Source organism: Sorex araneus, chromosome 6 (assembly GCF_027595985.1).
Source record: "Sorex araneus isolate mSorAra2 chromosome 6, mSorAra2.pri, whole genome shotgun sequence".
NCBI classification, from domain to species: domain Eukaryota; kingdom Metazoa; phylum Chordata; class Mammalia; order Eulipotyphla; family Soricidae; genus Sorex; species Sorex araneus.
The window spans coordinates 108,839,726-108,855,514 of NC_073307.1; the positions used below are offsets into that span (position 1 = coordinate 108,839,726).

At 45.5% G+C, this 15,789-nt stretch overlaps 1 protein-coding gene and 1 pseudogene across 4 annotated transcripts in view; one reads left to right on the plus strand and one right to left on the minus strand.

The window, feature by feature from the left end:
- Positions 1-15,789, plus strand: part of PPFIBP2 (PPFIA binding protein 2) — a 169,750-nt gene that overhangs the window by 82,898 nt on the left and 71,063 nt on the right. The gene's annotated exons all lie outside the window — the stretch shown is intronic.
- Positions 11,906-11,977, minus strand: LOC129406414 (U2 spliceosomal RNA; annotated as a pseudogene).

Below are 15,789 nucleotides of genomic sequence, written 5' to 3' on the forward strand. Positions count from 1 at the left end.
GTTCTTTTAAAAATAAATAAATAAATAAATAAATAAATAAATAAATACATGAACCAGCTTTTCATCCTGAGATCTTTATCAAAAGTCGCCAGGAAGCAAAACCTGAGCACTTCCATCTGCTTGGTCTTTGAGACCTCAATGAGACCTCAACCCAGCCCCAATGTACCTTTTAAGTTTCATCTTAGATCTGTCCTGTAGATCTCCCAAGTATACTCTTCCCTTTGCTGAGCTCGTACCCATGATCCACCTTCCGCCTAATTCCCCCCACAATTAGATACGAGGATCTGGCGCTATCCCTTTCCACACACCTTTGGTTGACCCTATCCCTGGGGTGCTCATCACTAAAATCACTCGTCAGGCGTCTCCTCAAGCTAAGATGACATGGGGAACAGATTTCTCCCAGCCCGATTCTTCTGTTTCCTCACGTGGTGGGGGCACTCACGGCAGAACTGGGGGACCTTGCTGTATTGGACATTGAGTCTGGGGCTCTGTCATGGAAATCTTAGGCTCCAGTCCTTTGAGTGATTTCTGCTAGCCCAGGATTTTGTAGGTGGAAATTTTCTTCTTCCTTTCCCGTTGTCAAGGAGGTGGTTCAAGAAGAAATGCCCAGAGAAGGCATGGCCTGAGTGCAGCTTAGGAGCCTTTATCCTTGGGCTGGTCAAAGAGAGCAAAGTCTCAGACCAGGATGTTGAATTTGGGGGTGATGAGCGAGACATCTGTGGTCAGTGGGCACAGTAGGGAGAAGCGTTTGCTCGTTTGCTCAGAGATGGATGGTTACTCTGCATACTTTGGGGACTGGGATGTAGTTTTTGATTGTACAATGTTTCTATTTGGTGTGATTTTGATTTGGGAGGTCATTTATTTTTGGGGGGAGGGGGGAAGGGTTTGTTGAAGCGATTGTTTATCAAGACCCCAAAAACACCCAACTAAATCATGCCAAGTAGGTTCCTTCTACTTTTGGATAACCAGGGAAATCTGTACTATGTGCTATTATAGTTTAGAACATGCAGTTTAAATTGGAATCTTGTCCTTGCCATTTACCACCTCTTGTAGGTTTGATTTCTTCAAAAGCTATGGATTTCATTCTATATAAAATATGAATACTGTACTATTTATTATAGTGTCCATATGATGATACCAGCTATACCAGGTGATCAAGTCAAAGAAAGCATGTAGATATCTGGGTACCACACACCTAGAAAACATTGAATAGAAAATTACCACTTAATAAAAGTTAACTGCCACTGGCTGTTAGGAGGAAGGGAAACTTGAAAGTGGGAACAGTTTGTTTCTCTTCTTGAAGTGCATCTTAAGCCAGTCATTACTTTAGCACTAGCCCATTTCCACGTTCCAGACAAGGTTTACCATGGACCAAAAAGAAGCAATGGCCACCAGGCCACTATGTGCAACCACAGGCCCCGTGGCTATTGGCACGGGCCGATTTGGCAGTGGAGGCTGAGTGACTGTGAATCAACAGACAATGTCCAGTTACAAGGTCCTCTCCTGTCACGGGTTCCATAGGGTCCCTGCTGCAATGTTCTTGAGTGACACACGCAGAGCTCACACTAGCCCTGCTTTGAGATCTGCGGGTCCAACCCTGTGTCCCTGCACTCCTCTTGGAGCAGGAGTTTATTTTGCTATGAATACAGGGGTTAGTGTGCTGACCTTCGTTTAATCCTCAGCCTGACAGAGGGTCCCCCACCCAACACCACAGGAGTGATCCCTGAGCACAGAGCTAGGAAAGAGTAAGCCTTGAGGACCACCGGCTATGAACCAGAAACCTAAAAGCAAATCCTAGCACTGTCAGATCCCTGCATGCTGTCTAGTTTTTGTGCTCTCAGTATTAAGCCAAATTCCAACCCAGGTAATAAAGAAGTGAGATTCCCCAAGGACCCAGCCCCCCACCCCCACCCCCACCCCCATGCAATTGGCTCGGAATCTGCAGCAGCATGTGGAGTGAACTCCAGCTGCTAATATGAGACTTTATTTGGTGTCATCTGTTGCTCAGATGGTTGATCCAAGAGCCTGGGCACTGGGGCCAAAAGAGTAGCAAAGACGAGCGCACACACACACAGACATCCTGGCCCCACACACTTGCCTCGCCTGCAGCCGGCTGCAGTCAGAGCTGCTTCTCACGGTGAGAAAGGGCAGTTGCTCCTGGTGGCAGATACTGGATCTAACTCTCTGGGCCCCTGCCACAGCTCTGTGTGACCTTATAAGATAATTGATTTAGTCTTCCTAGGATTCCATTTTCTTGACTATAAGATAAGAATAAACAGTTGGATATTCTTTTTTTTTTCTTTTTGGGTCACACACAGCGATACACAGGGGTTACTCCTGACTCTGCACTCAGGAATTATACCTGGCGGTACTCAGGGCACCATATGGGATGCTGGGACTTGAACCTGGGTCGACTGCATGCAAGGCTAATGCCCTCCCCGCTGTGCTATCATTCCAGCCCCTGTTGGATATTCTTGAAACACTTCAATGGCACGTCCCATGCATTAGTTATGGGCAATGTTGTTATTCCCATAACCTACGTTTCTGGTTACTCCAGAGCCTGACCTTAGTCCCTGGAAGAAGTTTATCAAGACCATGAGAAGGATGCTAGTGGTATGGGTCCTTGAGTACTGTCTCGGTGTCCACTCTTTCTTGTTGGTACATCTCATTTGCATTTAATACACCAGCACTCACTGCCTGCCTGTCTCGGCCCCAGTATGAATTAGAAGCCAGCTCTCCACTCTGACCTTCTGCACCTGTGACTCCTGCCTGCTGATTCTGGAGAGGCCCCGGGCTTCTCTCTCAGCAGGGTTTACAGAATGGCATCATCCTGGATCATATTCTCAGTATTCCTGGATCTGCTGGTACCTCCATGGCTAGCTGCGGAGTTCGGTGACCCCTTGACCCATCCTGCTGTCCCCTCTCTACTTTCTCTGGAATAGCTCTTCCTTATTTTTCCCTGTGTCCCCTGCTTTATGCTGCCAGGGCCTTCACTGAAGACAAACTAGCCATGCAAAGATGAATTTCACATCTTCCTGCCCCTTCACCATAAAATGCAACTATGTTGACAGTTGTCACATTTCAGCTCCCTTCTGTGTCCTGGATTAAGACTCCTCCTTCCCTCCACCAAGGCCATCCCGGTGTCCAGTCCTCCTCACCCAATCATACCTCACTTATTCTGGTGTCTCTGGTTTCCACCCCTCCTCCTTCCCTCCTGTCTTTTGCTCTTGGCAGAAAACGCTTCTCTTCAAAACTTCAGTCAAAACTGCCTTTGACCCTCTGTTGGCCTCTCCATGCTGTCTTACAACCACCTTCCTGGCCCCATCAGGGTTATTGAGAGAGTGGACTAAAGCTTCTGTTTCTGTTCCTTTCCAGTTAGTCTCAATCCACTGCTCACGGTATGGTCCCTGAAGATAGGGTTTAGATTCCTTCTAGCATGTCCTTCCCGCCTCCAGTTCCCAAGCATCCTTTCCCAGCCATTCTCCTCACTAATTCATTCTCAACCTAAGAAGACAGTCCAAGAAGCACAGGGAGCTTACTTCTGATTCTGTAGAGGCACTAAGGCAGTCATTGTGTGTCCCTTCCACCCCCGGCTGGCTCACCTGGCACTGAGATTCTGTCTTGAAGGTGTATATCAAACTGAGTCAGTGTGTCTCTTGGAGTTGGCGAGGTGAAGAAAGAACCCTGCTCAGAGAACCTCCTGTGTTCTCTCTCCTGACTTTAATACCATCACAGGACAATGTATTGTAATTAACATATCACTGACAGATATCCCTTCTTACACATCCAACCACCTGATCAAGAGAATTTAGTTGAGGCCAAGCGTATTCCTGTCTCTAATTTTGGGGAATGGTTTTGGCAAATCAGATGCTTTTCTCTCCTTTCAAGTCCTGCCCAAAGATGCTATTCTCCTAGGGGCATTCTCTTGGGGAAATGTCTTTATCATTTCCAGGACTTGATCATTTAAGCCAAAGGCTTTACTTACAAAGCCTCTCTTCTTACTTGGATGTATAATCAATTCCTTCCTACCCTGTGCTGTTGCTGCAGGCTTCTGTTAACTCTGACAGTGAGGATTCTATCTCACTGTAGATATGTTTCCACTCTTGTCTCCTCCTGTCCTCTCTTTCTCTCTTCTCCTCCCTTCTCTGCCTCTCCCCTTCTTTTTCTCCTTCTTTTCTCCCCTCCCATTTCCCTCCCTGTTTTCTTTTTGATTATTTCAATGTCTGGGGGTTACACACTTGTGTGTATCGAGTGTGCTCCAGTTCACACTTGTGGTGCTGGGTTCTGATAGCTCCACCGAGGGTTGGACTTCCTGATGTGGGACATTCTGGGGATTCAGGTCCAGGGCTTGTGCATGGAAGATAGTGCTTTATCACTGATACTCTTCCGGGGCTCAGAGATTAGATCATGTACAGAGCCTAGAGAGCGGAACCAAGTTCAGGAGTATTTGAGTCATTTAAATATACATATGACTGAAATCTAGTTGAATGAGCATCAGTTGACCCAGTTGTTTAATTGCTGTTTAGAAACTGTGTTGCTCTCTCTTGAAGGTGCATATTTAGGTTATTTGATGATAACACTCTCACCAGTGGCATGTAAGCTGTTAAATAGAATTGAAGCTGAGAGGTGGTGGTATAAAAGGCCAAGGTCAGGATGGGCTCTCTCATCCGACTCTGGGAGTTAGGGACCTGGTTATGTGCCACCACATTTGGAAACAATGTCTTTAACTTCTTGTCAAAGATTGCAGAATATCTTGACTATTATTCCTCACCTCGAGTGGAACTGGGTCTGGAAACATTGGTTTTGTAAAAATAAATAGGCCTTTTAATGCCAGAAAGCCTTTAAATACTTTTCTGCAGGGGTCGAAGGGTCAGTTTCCCCATGGTGCTTGGGGACTAGGGGTACTCCAAGGACATCTGGGGAGTGTGGTGCTTGGTTCCTGTGCTGCTTGAAGCCAGTAGTGTGGGGCCCATATTTGGAGGTGCTCAAGGGGCAACCAGGGCCATCATTTGGCACCATTCAGGAGGTCACGTAGTGTACCAAAGATCTCGGGCATACTAGAATTGTTCTCTAGTCCTTTGAGCTATCTCCGTGACCTCAGAAAGCTCTTCAATTCTTTAGCCAAAGAATCGTGGGGGAGTTTTTCTTACTTACAAGCACCTGCTGAAATGCATCCATTCGGGTTCCCCAAATGCTGGGTCGCCTAAACCATGCTGTGGGAATAGATGTAACTTAAAAAAAAATTATTTAATTTAACTAATTTGTTTATTTTAGTTTTTTTTAAATTAGTGAATCACCGTATAATTGTGCTTTATTTATGTCTTCTCTTGCCTCAGTGGTTGTCCATTGTGGTTGCAGTGTTCAGGGGTTACACACTTTGTTGTAGCGTTTCAATTACTTGGTTGTGGTGCACCAGGATTTGTGCATTTGTGATGATCTTGCTGGCAGTGCTGCTGAGGCTCAGTGGCTCAGTGGCAGTTTGTGTGGTATGGGAGCCTCATGCATGGCCTCATGCTTGTCAGGCAAGCAGTCACACCCCCAGGCTCCAGGTTAGCTTTTCTTTGTATCTATCTGTCTGTCTGTCTGTCTACCTATCTACCTATCTACCTATCTACCTACCAATCTATCTAGGAGGGGATCCTTTTTCTGTTTTGTTTTTGGGCTAGACCTGGCAGTGTTCAGGGATCACTCATGGTAGGGCTCGGTGACCATATGGGGTGCCGGGAATAGAACCGGGGTTCGCCACATGCATGGTAAGCACCCTACCCGCTGTTCTATAGAGCCTGGGAAGAGGTTTTGGGGTCTCATCTGATGATATTCACGGGTTCCGCCCAGCTTCATGCTCAGGAGTGACCCCTAGTGGTGCTCTGGGGAACATATATGGTGCTGTAGCTTCAAATAAGAATTGACCAAATGCAAGGCAGATAGGAGGTAAAATTCCTGTGTTATCTCTGACACATCAGCTCAGTTCTTATTCTTTTAATTTAGTTTTTGGTTAAATTTTAATTTTAATAACTTTATTTTTAATTTTGGTGCTGGATTTTGGGACCCGTATTGTGTTACGTCTGCACTTGGGGACCACTACCAGCAGTGAGCAGAGGAATGCTTGAAAGTGCCAGGGATTGAACTAGGATCGACAAGATGTAAGGCAACCCCATACTGTAGCTCAGTATTATTTTTATAATTTTCAGGTTCCCTTATTTTTATGGACGACATTTTCAAGTTTCTGGAGACCAAAAAAAAAAAAAAAACCAACTTGGTGTGTGAATACTGTCTGAACTTGAACTAAGCTCAATGACTTTGATATTTCCCCTGTGCCTGTCAGCCTCAATGCACTGGAAATTGATTTTCTGGAGTAGATGAGCTCCCCTTGACCAGACAGCCTGTAAAATACTACACGTTTCCTTTCGTTTTCTTCTCTTGCTAAAATCTGCATCATCTGTGTTTTTAGTTTTGACTGAAGAAGGGTTACCCAAGGTTATCCAGGTCTCATTTATGCAGTGTTGTTTTCACTGTCTCTGCATTTTCAGGCAAGGAGCCACCATATACTTGATGTGATCTGACCAGTGAGGAGAGATTATATGTGTGGCCCAGATGCTGAGGGTAGTGAAATCCATAACTTATTAGAAGCTCAGAAAGACGAGTCCTTGGCCAAGATTCAGATCTCGACATAGGGAAAAAAAAAAGGGCAGTTATATGTTGAGGAACATCAGGGTAGAAGCTCCGAGAAGTAGATTTTTGGTTTTGCTTTTGTTTTTAAGTCATACTTGGCTTTCTCCTGATTATGCTTAGAGATCACTCTGGACTGTGTTTAGGGATCACTCTTGGCAGGGCTTCGGAGATCAAATGGGGTTCTGGGGACTGAACCTGAGCCAGCTACATGTAAGGCCAGCATCCTACCTACAGTGCTCTCTCTCCAGCCCACCCTGAGAAGTAACTTTCGGCTGTAACAAAGAGTAGTCATACGAAGAAGCTGCATGCCTATAGATTTTCCCACACTCTGTGATTAAATACTACAGAACACCCCATCTGACCTTCTTTCTGCCTCCCTCAAACATTGTAAAATGAGTTAGTTTGTACAGCTAAGTGTAGTGCTCACTGGGGGCCTCCTGGGAAATGCTGTTCAGGGCAAGCTGCAGATACCTCCCCCAGCAGCCTCCAGAATGTTCCAGAGCATATATGGAGCCCGGCTGTGCTCGTGGGGCTCTGCATGGCCTCTAACCCCCGCGTCAAGCTCTCACCCCCATCAGCATTCTGTGGCACAGAGCCCATCATGACCACCTCGTGACCACTCGGCAGTGGAAGGCGTGCATGAGCCAGCCTCATGCTTCTAACCATCCCCTGGAGTCAGGGTGATGAGCTCGAGGAGGCTGCCAGGGTGAGTGATGCTCAATTCAACCCAAACTTGACCCAACATCTAGATTGGAACATAAATAACAGAGTTGGGTTTTATGATTGGTCATTACTGGTTAATGAAGTTCTCACCATCCTCCTTGTTTGGTTTGGAGCCCAGTGTACTCACAGGACATAGGAAAATGCTCCTAAGAGGGAACATTGTGACTTTATAGATATGAGTCAAATGTGGGCATCATTTCAGGGACAATGGAAGCGTGAACATGTCCTCATCTGCTGGTGCCCCAGGCACGATTCCTGGGCTCTTAGCTCACAGTAGGTTCTCTGTTGCCACTTGGGCATTTTTTTTTTTCTTCTTCTTCTTCTTCCCAGCCTGAAAGAATTTTGGTTATTGTTCCCTTGTTTTGTTTGTACAGATCCTTATAGGCTACATAAGCTTCCTGATCAGAAACATTGCTCCTTTTTGTTTTCTTGCACACAAAAAAGGGTGAGTTAATTAAAACTGTCAGTACAAGGAATGAATTTTGCTTCTCTCTGTACTTGGATCTTTTCATCTCAACAAAGCCATTTAAATTATTTCCATATTTCCATGATCCTTCAAAGCCTCTCCATCTCACAGGGAGGAATTACTAGCACTAAAGGGTACTCTGCATTGTTGTTGTCTCGTGTGTGTGTGTGTGTGTGTGTGTGTGTGTGTGTGTGTGTGTGTGTGTTTTGACCAGCCTGCCCTTCTGTATGCCGGAGGGAGGCATGCTTTTCTCTGTGTGAAGGAGGAGAAGCCTGAGAGGTGGTGACATAGCTGAGATCACACCCAGTTAGCTCAGCTGCCTGCCCTCAGGAGAAGGCTGTGCCTGGGAGACACATAGTTCTGTGTGTGCAGACAAATCGTCTACCCCCTAGAAGTCCCTGCTTTGAAGTCTAGATGGGCAAAGGCTGAAGAAAAGAAAATCTGTAATTCTGGGCCGCACAGACACTCCCCCAGACACCTTTTACAGTTCCTAGACCTGGCTTCTGTACAGGTATCCAGGGCATTGCGTTTGTTCAACACAAAATTTTAAGGGGTTGTTAAGTGCTTTATATCCTTACTATTGTCTACTCATTTCTTTTCCCTTCTCACCTTTTTTTTTTTCTTTTTGGGTTATACCCAGCGATACTCAGGTGTGACTCCTGCCTTCTGCACTCAGGAATTACTCCTGGAGGTGTTTGGGGGACTGTATGGGATGCTAGGGATTGAACCTGGGTCGGCCATATGCAAGGCAAATGCCCTACCCACTGTACTATCACTCCATCCCCTCACCCTTATTTCTTTTAGCTCTTTTTCAGCCTCTTCTTTCTGGGGGGAGGGGTTATTGGTAGGGGTGGTCTCACACCTGGTGGTGCTCAGGGCTTACTTCTGGCTCTGCATTCAGGGATCACTCCTGGTGTCCTGGTGGGTTGAGGGAATCACATGGGGTGCCAGAGATAGAACCCAGGCTGACTTGTGCAGGGCAAGCACCATACCCACTGTTATTATCATGCAGGCGCCTCATTTTATTTTTTCTTAACCCTCTCCTCAAACCCCCCCCCCCCCCCCGTTGTACCCATGCACGTGTTGGAACTATCTGACCTCCTATTCTTCGACTTACTCTTTTGGGGAGCAAAAAATGGAGGCTGTCAATGCTGGACAAAATGCCACCATTTTACACACAAAGGAGACCATGTGTTTTTCCCTCCAGTACATTCCACAGAAATACATCCTGTGCCACCAAGTAGTTCTCCATCTGCCCTTGATGGTAATTCTTGCTTTAACTATAGTTGGCTCAGAACTGACAGCCTGTCCTAAAAATTACCAACTGAGTCAAGTCAAGCAATGGTAGGCAGAATTCCTTTGTAATTCAGTACGACACATAAATAGGAGGGATTATTTCTTGGAAGTCTTTCTCCAAAGGAATACATTTTAGTCACTTGTTTGATCATCCTTTGAGATAAATGCCAGGACTTTCCGTTGCAAGCAACAGAAAAATGATTTTGAAATCAGGCAGGCGAAGTGGGGAAAGAAAGTGCAGCTATCCTTGCCTTTAAACAGTTTGAATCAATGAGGAGAAAGCCAATCTCTCTCTCTCTCTCTCTCTCTCTCTCTCTCTCTCTCTCTCTCCTCTCTGGCATTCATCCACATTTCCATGTTGGTTGGCTTCACAGCTGACTCCTATTGTTGATGGATTCTTCTACAGTAAGGGGGACAGTGGGACCTGGTCACTCACGATCTCATCGCCTCTTAACTACCACTATCAACCTTTGTACTAGCCCCAAAACTATTATCCTTGTATCCCAAGTTAATAGATTCAAAGGAAGAATTCCAACTGACCAGGCTTAGCTCAGATGGCCCAGAACTGAGGATTGACCTAAGAAGACAGCACACTGTCTTGTGTCACATGGTAGTTATAAAGTAAATGATCTCAGTCTCTTCTGTTAAGATAGAAAGACAAGAAAGTCCATTAGGCAGAGTCAGAAAAATTTTATTTGTACCATTGATTCCCATTCTCTTCCCATTTCATCGACAGAAAGCAATGGGGAAAATTGACTAGTCTGAAATTTTCCACAATTAACAGTAAGGTTTCTTTGTGGGTTTTAAATGTCCTCCTACAATTTCTCTCCCTACTTAAAATGCTTGAGTCTGGCACCTTATACCACTTGGCCACTGGAGTGATAGCACGGTGGGTAGGGCATTTGCCTTGCATGTGGCTGACCGGGTTCGATTCCTCTATCCCTCTTGGAGAGCCCAGCAAGCTACCGAGAGTATCCCGCCCACACGGCAGAGCCTGGCAAGCTACCCGTGGTATATTTGATATGCCAAAAACAGTAACAAGTCTCACAATGGAGACGCTACTGGTGCACGCTCAAGCAAATCAATAAACAATGGGCGACAGTGCTATGAGTGTGCTACTTAAAATGCACTATCTCCAAAGATATGGAAGCATGTTTGATTTCTTGAGTGTGCTAGTGTCCAGTTTTCAGAATTTGATGAACTTACCAGAAGTCAACTCCTTACTCATTAATTCCTGTACATGAGGGTGTAGGATTCTGTCTAGATTAGGCTAGTGTCTTTGTATAGCCCCTCAGTCAGTCCCCCTTTTTTAAAATGTCATTTATCACTCTGTCACTGTCATTCCGTTGCTCATCTATTTGTTCGAGTGGGCACCAGTAACATCTCCATTGTGAGATTTGTTACTGTTTTTGGCATATCAAATATGCCACGGGTAGTTCGCTAGGCTCTGCCGTGCGGGCAAGGTTGCCAGGCTCTCTGAGAGGGGTGGAGAAATCAAACCCGGGTTGGGCCGCATGCAAGACAGATGCTTTACCGCTGTGCTATCGCTCCAGCTACAAAATGTCATTTATGAGAACCTTATTTTTTCCCTTCTTCCCTTTGTGGTTGTTATTGTTACAATGCTCGGGGCTCACACAGTTGGTTGAAGTTCTGGGTGGAAGGTCGGTGAGGGTCATACAGTGGCACCAAAGATCCCGAACAGTAGCCCCACTGGGTTCACACTTGATATGTGGGGTGGTGATGGAGTTAAACGCAGCTGCAGGCTGACAAGGCAGGTGCTTAATCCCCAAGGGCCCTGCATGGCCCTTTAGCTAGAAACTGTGTCATGATGACATCTGCCTGCTCTGATGCAAACAGTCCTCTCTCCCCCCAGTATTCTGAACTGAGGGGTGATCAGCTCTTAAAATCCACTCTGATCTCCAGGCTCCAACACGCTGCACAGCTGTTATATCACCCAAAGCCCCGTTGTTGAGGAGAGTTTATGAATAGCCCCACCATAGGCTGCTCCTGGCTGGCACTGTGTCATAGCCCTGCCCTGCCCCATTGTGGATAGCAGTTTGGGTCTCCTAGAAACACACCTATTGCCTCCAAGAATCGATTATGTCTCTCTGAGGTCAGGGCCTGGGGGAAGACATGATTAGCCCTCTGGGGCTGCTTTCTATTTATCTCCCACAGCTCTAGGCTTTAGAGCTAGATCTTGCACCCAAGACTTTGCCTGCCTCTTGAAGGCAAAGCTTTGGTAAGGGGTAAGGACAAAGGTGGTTTGGCCACAACAATCTGGCTAAATGTTTCAAGTGATTGATAATAAACTGATAAAAACTTCCTGTTGTGACTCAGTTCTGTGATACAAGTGAGGGCGTGATTTTTTTTCTTTTTTTTTTTTTTTGGTGGGGAGTTTTGTTTGTTTGTTTTGGGGCCACACCCCTCAGAGCTGAGTGGTTACTCTTGATAAACTTAGGAGTTAACTGTGCTCAGGAATTTCTCCTGGCATTGCTTGGGGGACCATATAGGATGCTGGGGACTGAACCCAGGTTGTCCATGTGCAAGGCAAATGCCCTACTTGCTGAACTCTCTCTGGGTCGAGGAGTGATTTCACTGTGACATTCTATAGCCAAGGTGCCAGAAAACACAGGCACAGGAATGCTACCGTTCCACCTCCATAGTGAGCACTGTGCTTCCCAGTATTTCTAGGTAAGTAATCTGAATTATGGAGTCAGGGACAGTTCCTGTCTGCTGAAAGTTTGAATGAGAAGGTTTATTTCTTCCCTATCATATTTATAGATACTACACTTGATCTTAGCCAAAAGGCCGAGAAGCAATAGACTGACTGAGGCAATAGCACAGCGGGTAGGGCATTTGCCTTGCATAAAGCTGACCCGGGTTCGATTCCTCTGTCCCTCTCGGAGAGCCCTGTAAGCTAACGAGAGTATCCCGCCCACACAACAGAGCCTGGCAGGCTACCCGTGGTATATTCAATATGCCAAAAACAGTAACAACAAATTTCACAATAAAGATATTACTGATGCCCGCTCGAGCAAATCAATGAACAATGGGACGATAGTGCTACAGTGCATATTTATAGATATAACCGCTAAAACAGAAAAGAAATTGATATTATATATACATATAGGGCTGGAGTGATAGCACAGCGGGTAGGGCATTTGCCTTGCATGCAGCTGACCCGGGTTCAATTCCTCCATCCCTCTCAGAGAGCCCGGCAAGCTACCGAGAGTATCCCGCCCACACGGCAGAGCTTGGCAAGCTACCTGTGGCATATTCGATATGCCAAAAACAGTAACAAGTCTCACAATGGAGACATTATTGGTGCCCATTCAAGCAAATTGATGAGCAATGAGATGACAGTGACAGTGATACATACATAGTATATGTAATATAATGCATATGTATATTTCACCTTAGTACTGTAGTAGTTCACTGAATATATCTAGCTTAGAGGCTAACATTATTGATTAAAAATGGCTTGCCCCTTATTTATATTCATCAGTGGATTGCTTGTAGGAATTTAGCATGGAACATCCTTCTGAGTTCAGTGTGACCTTTTGTAGTGTCCTTCTGATTTGGTTGTCTCTGGCTGATTGCATCGATAGAGTGATGGGTAACCAACCATTGCTGATTTACCTCATAGAGTATGGACTTTCTGAGACTCCCTGAAACCTGGAATCATCACTCAAGGGCGTGGGTGTTTGATCTCAGTGTTAATTCAAGCCTTCTGTTCTTGGATAGCAATTTCAAACAGCAACTCTTTTGTTAAAGTAGTCGGTGTAGCCTCTGACAAAGCAAGCTCTTTTCAAAGTAGGGCAGGTAGAGTGGTGTTCTAAGTCTTTTTAAAAAAATATTGCCACAATTAGCATGCTATCCCCCTACCTCCATAACCACGTGGTCTTCTGAGATACAAGGGATTTTATGATTCAATCCAGAATGACATCAGGAAGCAATAATACCTATTGCCCTGTCACTGGGATAAGGAGTTATACATTTACTCACTGAACCGAATCTTCACCTTTGGCTGATGAATATTGGCATTCAGCAAGAGACTTTGAAAGTTATTTTCTTTTTGGCTCTGTTCTCAGATGCTTTCTAGGTTCTTCCCTGAGCCACCTCCTCCTGGTCACAGTTTTCTTCTGTTTTGTTTTGTTTACGGGCAGGTGATATTTGGAGGCTGTTCCCAGAGGTGCTTGTGATGAAACCTGAGGCTCCCTCATGCCAATCATGTGCTCCAGGTCTTGGACCCATTTTTCTAGTTCATGGCCTGAGCCTAGCCCCTCACTAGAAGTTTTTTGTTGTTTGTTTGTTTTGGAGCCATATCCAGAGAAACTCAGGGCTTACTTCTAACTCTGCACTAAGGAGTTACCCCTGGCAGTGCTCGGAGGGCTACCAGGGATGCCAAGGATTGAACCTGGGTCGACCTTGTGCAGGGCAAGTGCCTTCCCTGCCGTACTATCACTCTGGCCCCTAAAATGGTGCTTGGAGGGGAGGGAGGGACCTTCGTGTCGAGGGTGTCAGTGTCCTCTGAGCCAGTGTGTCAGAGAGAACATGTGATCCTCAAGTCTGTTATGGGTGAGGGTGGGGAAGACACTAAGTCCCACAGTTTAGACTCTCAGTTTTTCTCAGTTTTAAAATGTATTTTCATCATGCAAGGAAATAAACATTTGTGTAGGATGCTCAATAATTATAGTTAGAGCAAAATTCCTGCCCTGGGCACACCCCTGGCTTTTTGCCACCCAGTGTTTCCCCAGGAGAGAGCACTGTTAAGGGTTGCTATGTGAACTAACAACCCACGTGAACTCAGAAATTTCAGACAGGAATTATAACATTAATTAGAAAAGTTCTCCTCCCCCCACTTACCTTTGTGGATGTTTGTTAGGTGGGGGGGACATACACTCTGGCTGTGATGTTTGTGTGGGATGACATGCCTTTAGTGCTTGTCAAAGGACACACTGTCAGTTGAGGTGGCTTTGCGTGTTATGGTTGTGAGCTTCATTCATATCTTACAAGGGGGTGCTCCTGACCTAGGTGCTCCCACAACTTTATAACGTGGCACTTGCTAGGGCTCTCGCCCGTCATTTTGAGGCATGCATTCACCTAGGTGCAGTGGCTGTAAATTATGCACTGTTGACATTGACCATCAGCACTGAGGCAGGATACAGGGTGGGGCAGCATTGGGGGTCAAACTCACAGTCTCCTGCTTTTCCTCTGAGTCATTCCCCAGGCCCTAGGACTGTAGAGTAAAGTTTCCCAGTGTCACACAGTCAAATTCTTTGGAACTTGATTTATTTTTTTACTATCCAATATGTTTTGTTCTTTCTTTTTTTCTTTCTTGTTTTTTTTCTTTGTGCTTTATGGGTCACACCTGGCAATGCACAGGGATTACTCCTGGCTCTGAACTCAGGAATCACTCCTGGCGGTCCTCAGAGGACCATATGGGATGCTGGGAATCAAACCCGGGTCGGCCACGTGCAAGGCAAAGGCCCTCCCCATTGTACTATTGCTCCAGCCCCCCAATATGTTCTGTTCTTCTGTGATTATTCGTAGACATCTACATCTAATATTTAATTGCTATAAATTGTCTACGTATGAATGTTTATTTAACCAATCCTTTGTGAATGAACATTTAGGTTCATGCAATGTTACAATTATTTTAACCAAATTCACATATATCCCAGTATTATAAAGTGAAGTTGGTACTCACTCTTCTCAGCTATGCTCTAACAATAGAAAATATACTAACTTGTTACATGGTAACATGGGCAAATTATCTGTTTGTGCCTCATTCATATCCTCTGTGCCTCAGTGCCTTTATTAAATAAGCTGAAGAGTAGTTCCCATCTTATAGGCCTCTGGGAAAGAGGGAGTGAGCTGATGTATGAAAACTCTTTCTGCAGCCTTGGTGCACATTGGTGTTACTTGCAATCTCGCAGTACATTTGCAGCCCTGCCTGCACCATGCTGAGCTGGTCATCATGGAATTACTTTGGCCTTTGGCTCATATTACCCATAAATTTTTTATTTATTTGCAGGGGTGAGGGAGCATTTCACAGGAAGGCAGTGAGTTTTACTGTACTCTGCTTCTTCCTTTTTTAAAAAATTAATTTTCACACAGAAGTGCCTGGCAAGCTCCCCGTGGCATATTTGATATGCCAAACACAGTAACAATAACAGGTCTCATTCCCTTGACCCTGAAAGAGCCTCCAATTGTTTGGAAAGACGAGTAAGGAGAGGCTGCTAAAATCTCAGGGCTGGGACCAATGGAGACGTTACTAGTGCCCGCTTGAGCAAATTGATTAACAACGGGATGACAGTGATACAGTGATAGTGATTTTTTTATGAAACACCATGAGATACAATTACAGACTTACACACTTTCATGATTACATTTCAGTCATACAGTGGCCGAATACCCATCCTTCCACCAGTGCCCATTCTCTACCACCAGTGTTCCCAGTATCCCTGCCCACCCCACCCGCCATCCCTTCCCTGCCTCTGTGGCAGGCATGTTCCCTTTTACTCTCTTTCTCTCCTTTTGGGTGTTGTGGTTTGCAATACAGGTATTAAGTTGCCTTCATGTTCAGGCTATATAGACTCTGCTTCTTGAGGCTACTTGATGCTAGTTCA